The following is a 6,000-nucleotide window of genomic DNA, read 5'->3' as shown; positions in this document are numbered from 1 at the left end:
CCGTCTGATGGTTGGAAATGTATTCAGAGCACACTGTCTTGTCCAAGGAGACTACTTAAGTTATTTACCCAGAACATTTGTAGCATATAAACACACAGTTTATGTGCGTATGTTATTGTGCATAAATCTGTCAGTGAGTGAGGTGCATGTTTCTGTGCAGCATTCGCAACACACACAGCTGAGCACAGTCTTGTGCGTCTGCTTGTTTTGTGTTTAAAAAGTTAAGACTCTAATCTCTCCCATTCCTTTTACCTGCCCTCGTGGTTTTCCCGGCGCCGTCTGGCACCATTACCCACTGAGTGACTAATGAGTCTTACAAATGTGTATTATTTGCATCAAAAGACGGGGACAGATTTCAGTGGCGCAACGCACCAATACCTTAGCAATGAGAGGCAGTTGCAGGTAGAGCCTGTTGATCTGCCAACAGAGAAGGGGGATGGACTGAAGAGAGGAAGAATGGTGCTATTTGTTCTGCGCAGCACCATCATTTATATAAGAACGTTTGCTCCCTTCTCTGTGCACTGAATGCTATTGTGTGCATATTGATCTTCTGCTTTGTTGTAGCCCATTTACAGCATATCTGTATACAAACCTGCATATTGCACCTTAAAATGTGTATTTTGCTGCTTAGTCTTCTTGGATCTGTGCGCACAGGTTTCCATATGTGCTAAATGCTCTGTTTTACTGATGATTAGAATTGGTTATCTTTGATCTTAACATCCTGGTATCTGCAGTTTCATCAATTACTGACCACAAACTTGCTGCGATGGTCTCAATTTGTCTCTAACACAGCATCATCACTGCACATTGAGTATGCATGGAGCGGGCTCTTTGAGACTGAAAACTACCACTCCCCCTAGTGGATGTTGCAGGAACATCAGCCTATTTCACCAACCTGGGTTGTATGTCTGCGCCTATGTGCATACAGGTATTGTAACCTGGAGTAAAGAGCTTTCTAGTCAGCCAAATGTACATGTATATGTTGGCCAAAGAGACATAAAGAAGCAGAAATGTGTCTGTATTTTTGTGCAAACTTTTATCTCTGTCCTCAGGAAGTCTATTCAGGAAGTGCATCTGTGCATATTACGATATTGCACTTTGGAATGAGTTTGCTGCCAGTACAGCATAGAAATTCCTCACATATTATATTCTCTCCTTTTGTGTGCACACTGGGTAGGATAGGAAAACTGCCCCATTTGAGCAAGTGACTGCAGTAATTTCATTTCGATTTTCAAATGAGCTTTCTCTTCATTTTTGCACAATTTCAAAGTGCTTTGTTGCTGCTCCGTTTTCTTATTGTTCACTAAAATGGTTTAGATATTTCCATGTGTAATATTTTTCAATCACTGATTGTCCTGGAGCAATGAGAATTTCATCTGTATTTTGGACTTTCCGTATTCAGTGTTCACATAGTAATGGACTTTAATAGAAATGGAGTTTACAGTATATGTCAATTATTGTGATGGTGGACACACATGGTTGAATCCATCCTCACGGGGGGTAAAAATATTTGATGGAATCAAATATTTGGAAGTCCAGTGGGAGCATATCACTTCTTCGGTGCCACACTACGGGTGGTTGTGTAATGTAACCAAATATATTCGTTACACTGAGATGCTTGGCAACACTCGCTATGGTTGTAGCAAAGGTAATTTAGAGCTCTAACAGGTATGACAGAGCAAGTAGTGGATGTGTGTGTATGTGTGTGTCTGTGTGGATTCCCAAAGGAAAGGTTAGACTCCCCTCATATAATGAACCATGGAGCAACATCTGGGTTTGTATAGGTCAACTATTGCTTATAATCGAAGCACAGGTGTTCATTTCTCCTATCTTGCTGTGTATCTGTGATTTAAAGATGGACATGACAGACTGAAATCCACCATGACTGGCTCTCAAACTTTGGATTAGGCCAGTGGGGCAGACCAATGATAGAATTACCCTCTCAGCCCATGTAAAGGGACCTTGTGAAAAGTAGATAGGCCAACCCAACACCTATCCCCATCCCCTCTCCCTTTTCTTCCCTCCTCCTCTCGATCCATTAGATGGAGCGCTTCTTACACCCGCAGGAAGCAGCAGAGGCCGTCTCGATAGCATCCGCCATCTATTTTATTTTTTCTTATTCTTATTTTTCAATTTGGTGGCTGGGGAAAGGTCAGGATTAGTTATCGACGTGGCTATGTCTAAGCCAGAGACAGGGAACCAGTGCCGCTGCCATGGGTCCCCTAAAGCCAGTTTCCTTAGTCCCAGCAGTAGCCTAATCTGAGTGTGTGTGTGTGTGTGTGTGTGTGTGTGTGTGTGTGTGTGTGTGTGTGTGTGTGTGTGTGTGTGTGTGTGTGTGTGTGTGTGTGTGCGTGTGTGCGTGTGTGCGTGTGTGCGCGTGTGTGTGTGTTATTTACCTACAGGAGAGTAAAGACTTACAGTATTTGTGTGTTTCGAGTGTAATTGCATTTGTATGCATGCATGTGTTTATATTGCATATGTTTATGTGTTGTATATATTTTGCCATACATTATGTTTCTTGGAGGATAAGTCCTGCCATTGTGTACAATATGTATGCATGCCCTCACAGAGTTGTATTTGCATGTATTTGCACAGAAATTGAGGAAAGACGCTTGGCATCTCACTCAGCAACTTAGTATTCCAAATACATTTCTATTCGAGTGGTTCTCAAATGCTGTTGTGTAAGATTTCAATCAGTCTGTCAACTAACTCACCGGCTTTAGCCAGTGGTTCCTTAAGTGGCAGAGTCCAGTCAACCAAACTGATTGCATTCCACCTTCCTGTAGCATCCTACTTTTCCTCTTCACTATCTCCCATCCATCCCTAAACCAGCGGTGATTCCAACTGTGAGAGGCTGCTGTCTCACAGTCCCAGACCTGTGAAATGATGATAGAGGAGCAGGAGCCCCTTACCCATCAGTCTTTATGCATCCCTTTTGCCCTCCCCCACTCCACCCATCACCACCACCAACTCCTCCCGTATGCAAGACTGATCCTCTGGTTGTGGTCACTCTGACGGTGATGAATGTTCCTGGTCAGACAGGGCCGGAGACCCCCCCCCCAAAGTCATCTCAGCGCTGGCCTCAACCTGCTGGCCTGGTCCCTCAGCAGGGCCTCTACAGGTTACAGGTCACAGAGTGATGAAATAAAGTGTTACTCAGAGGAGGAAAGGTAGAGGAAGAGAGAAAAGAGTGTTAGAGTGAAAAAGTTTACAAAATCCTCCTCCACTGCTCTTAACAGCCTTTGTTTCCTCTGTGTTCCTCCTCTCTAGCAGAGTTTAAGCTGCTGGAGTGTTGCAATTTGTTTCATGTCATCAATTTATTTGGAGCAGTGCATTGCATTATTTAGACGATGCTTATCTCACACTCAAAATCACTATCTTGTCGAGACTGGCACAGAATAGCATCCGTATCTCTTGTGCTCATCAAGGCATCTCATTTATTAACCAAAAGGAATTCTGAGGAGAGGAAGATATGCAAGGATGATTAGATGCTCCAAAATTTGATGCTATCTGTCAGCAATTGGTTTTCCTTCATCTCTCTGTAGCCGCTAGATCTTTAAAAGACATTAGCTACATACTGTAAGAAATAAATCAAACAAATGGATTAGCAGAGCTAAATAGTTGTCAGGAGCCTCACAAGGCCTTATGAAGACAGATCTGGCTCTTATGGAGGCAATCAGGTATGGAACTTATCATAACAGAAATTAGGAGTGAGACCCATTTTTTATTCCACAACCCAAGGCTATATTTCCATAAAAACTAATGGCCAAGTATATTATTCAACCATGCTGACTTATGTGCTGGTGCCCCTGTATTTTAAATATACACACACATATAATGTTAAAATTGCCAAGATTAATGTGGTGCTGCATTTTGAGATATAGTAGAGCAGGGTAATATGAACAGTATGTCATTAATGTACAATGCCCTTTGCACCTCTCTACACTGGGGAAGAGAAAGCACTGAGAAATGGGAGTGGTAGTGTGTGTTTTGAACAGATATACATTTCATAACATCTGCTTTCTCTCTGCCACTGATCGGGTGATGATGTACCTCTCGTATGCTGTTTTAGTGTGATTTATACAAATCAGAGACGCAAACTCATCTGGGGTGAAAAGGGTGATAAAGATGTGAAACCCTTACGGGGGTCTGGCCATTTTATTTCTTATATTATCTGTAAAATGTGGATTTAGAGTCGAATTTAGCATGAGGATATGTATATTTGTGCATAATGTCTGTTCATAATAGCGAACACTGAGTGTAGAGCTGATCAATGTTTGTAAAATGAGCTATATGTATTTTGAAGTGTTTATTTGATAGCTTCATAGATATCAAAATCTAATCCACTCCAACCAGAAGAAAATAAATCAGAGTCTGAAATTGATAACTTTACACACTAACTTGACTTGGCAAAATAATAATAATAGACTGGACAGTGCGTATATGCCCTAATGTGGTGGGCCTTATATTTAACTTTCTTACAAATACTAATTGTAAAGGGGGAATATTACTATTTTATCCATGGGATTGACCAAATTTAGATCTACAATGTTGTATTTTCTAATAGCCATTCACCATGCTCATAGTTACTCTGTAACTGTCTTGTCTTTGGATGTATCTGGAAAGATGCTCTGGGGTTAGAATGTTAATACATTTGAAAACTAATTTGAGAATTAGAAAGAAAAATGAGTAAACCTCCTAAAGTAAAAAGTTGACTTTGTAGAATTTTTATTAAAAGCTGTATTATCAAAAAAAAATAATAAACCCTGGGGTGTTTTGAGGGGTACAGAATGAAAGTATTGCTTTTCAATTTAAAAAATATATTAGTCTGAATTAATATTTAAAAGAATATTTCTACCAACCAATAGCAGCAGGAATTGCAGGTTGCCAGGGTTGTCTGTTGTTAGGCTACAGAAACAAGGAATAATTTTGAGTTGAGAGCTAGCTAGCTAATGGATTACACACCACTCATAGAAAAACTTTCAGTTGAAGACTGGCTGACATTAAATACTGTTATAGATTGATTAGTCGAATTTAGTAGTTACCCTGTATGATTCATCACTTGACATGGAGCAGGCTGATCGCTTGACACACTCGGCAGCGAACCTGGCAACCCATCCATCTTCAACCACTTGTTCCTATCGGGGAGTTAAATTAAATTTCTGGTTTAACTTTGATTGTCACACTTACACTAGTTGTGTGCTCACATTTTTTTCTGTGTTCAAATTCAGAAACACTTTACCGTACATGTATTTAGCCATGTGTCCTGCATTTGCGTTCTAGTGGAGGATAAAGGAAATTTTAGATTTTCCTCATACCGTATAATGCTCTCTGGATGAATAGAGAGAGAGTGCTGGATTTTGCCCAAACATTCTGATTTGTATAGGTCACTTATTTTAGATGTAACTCTAGCTCAGGTGTCCATTTCCCCTATCTGTTTGTGCATCTGTAACTGGAAGACGGACATGCCTCTACATTTGCTCGACCCCTATGCTACCGCCGAACATCGCAATGATTGTTTTTGAGAGTTAAACAGCAAAAGGTAGACAGTTGGCATGTGAAAATGTCATCACTGTAAAACTCCCCACACTCGGAAATGGGAAAGTAGCGAAGGAGGGGGTGCAGCAAGCCAAAAGGCCATTAAAATCTGCGATCATTTATTTCCACTCTCTCCTCTAATCCATCTCTCTGGGGAATGGTTCTGTCCTTATCCACCCAAGGCTACCAATCTATTCTCCTGTCTGTCTCCATGCATCAGAATGAACCTGTGAAACAGTCAGACATGCCCTCCTTCTCTTTTTACCCCTTCCTCTTCTTCTGTCGTTGTCTCTCGCTGGCTCAACCCTCCTTTCCTGATTTGTTTCTTTTTATCTCTCCCCGTCTCTCTCTGTTCTCACCTTTCCTCTTCCCCAGTGGATGTTCCTTCCTCCGTCCCTTCCTCTCTCCATTTCACTGTCTCAGAAATGTCTACATGAATACAATTCAAATCATATCTAGAAA

The sequence above is a fragment of the Echiichthys vipera genome, assembly GCF_963691815.1.
Source record: "Echiichthys vipera genome assembly, chromosome: 22".
NCBI lineage: Eukaryota > Metazoa > Chordata > Actinopteri > Perciformes > Trachinidae > Echiichthys > Echiichthys vipera.
Note: the sequence above shows the minus strand (reverse complement) of the source record.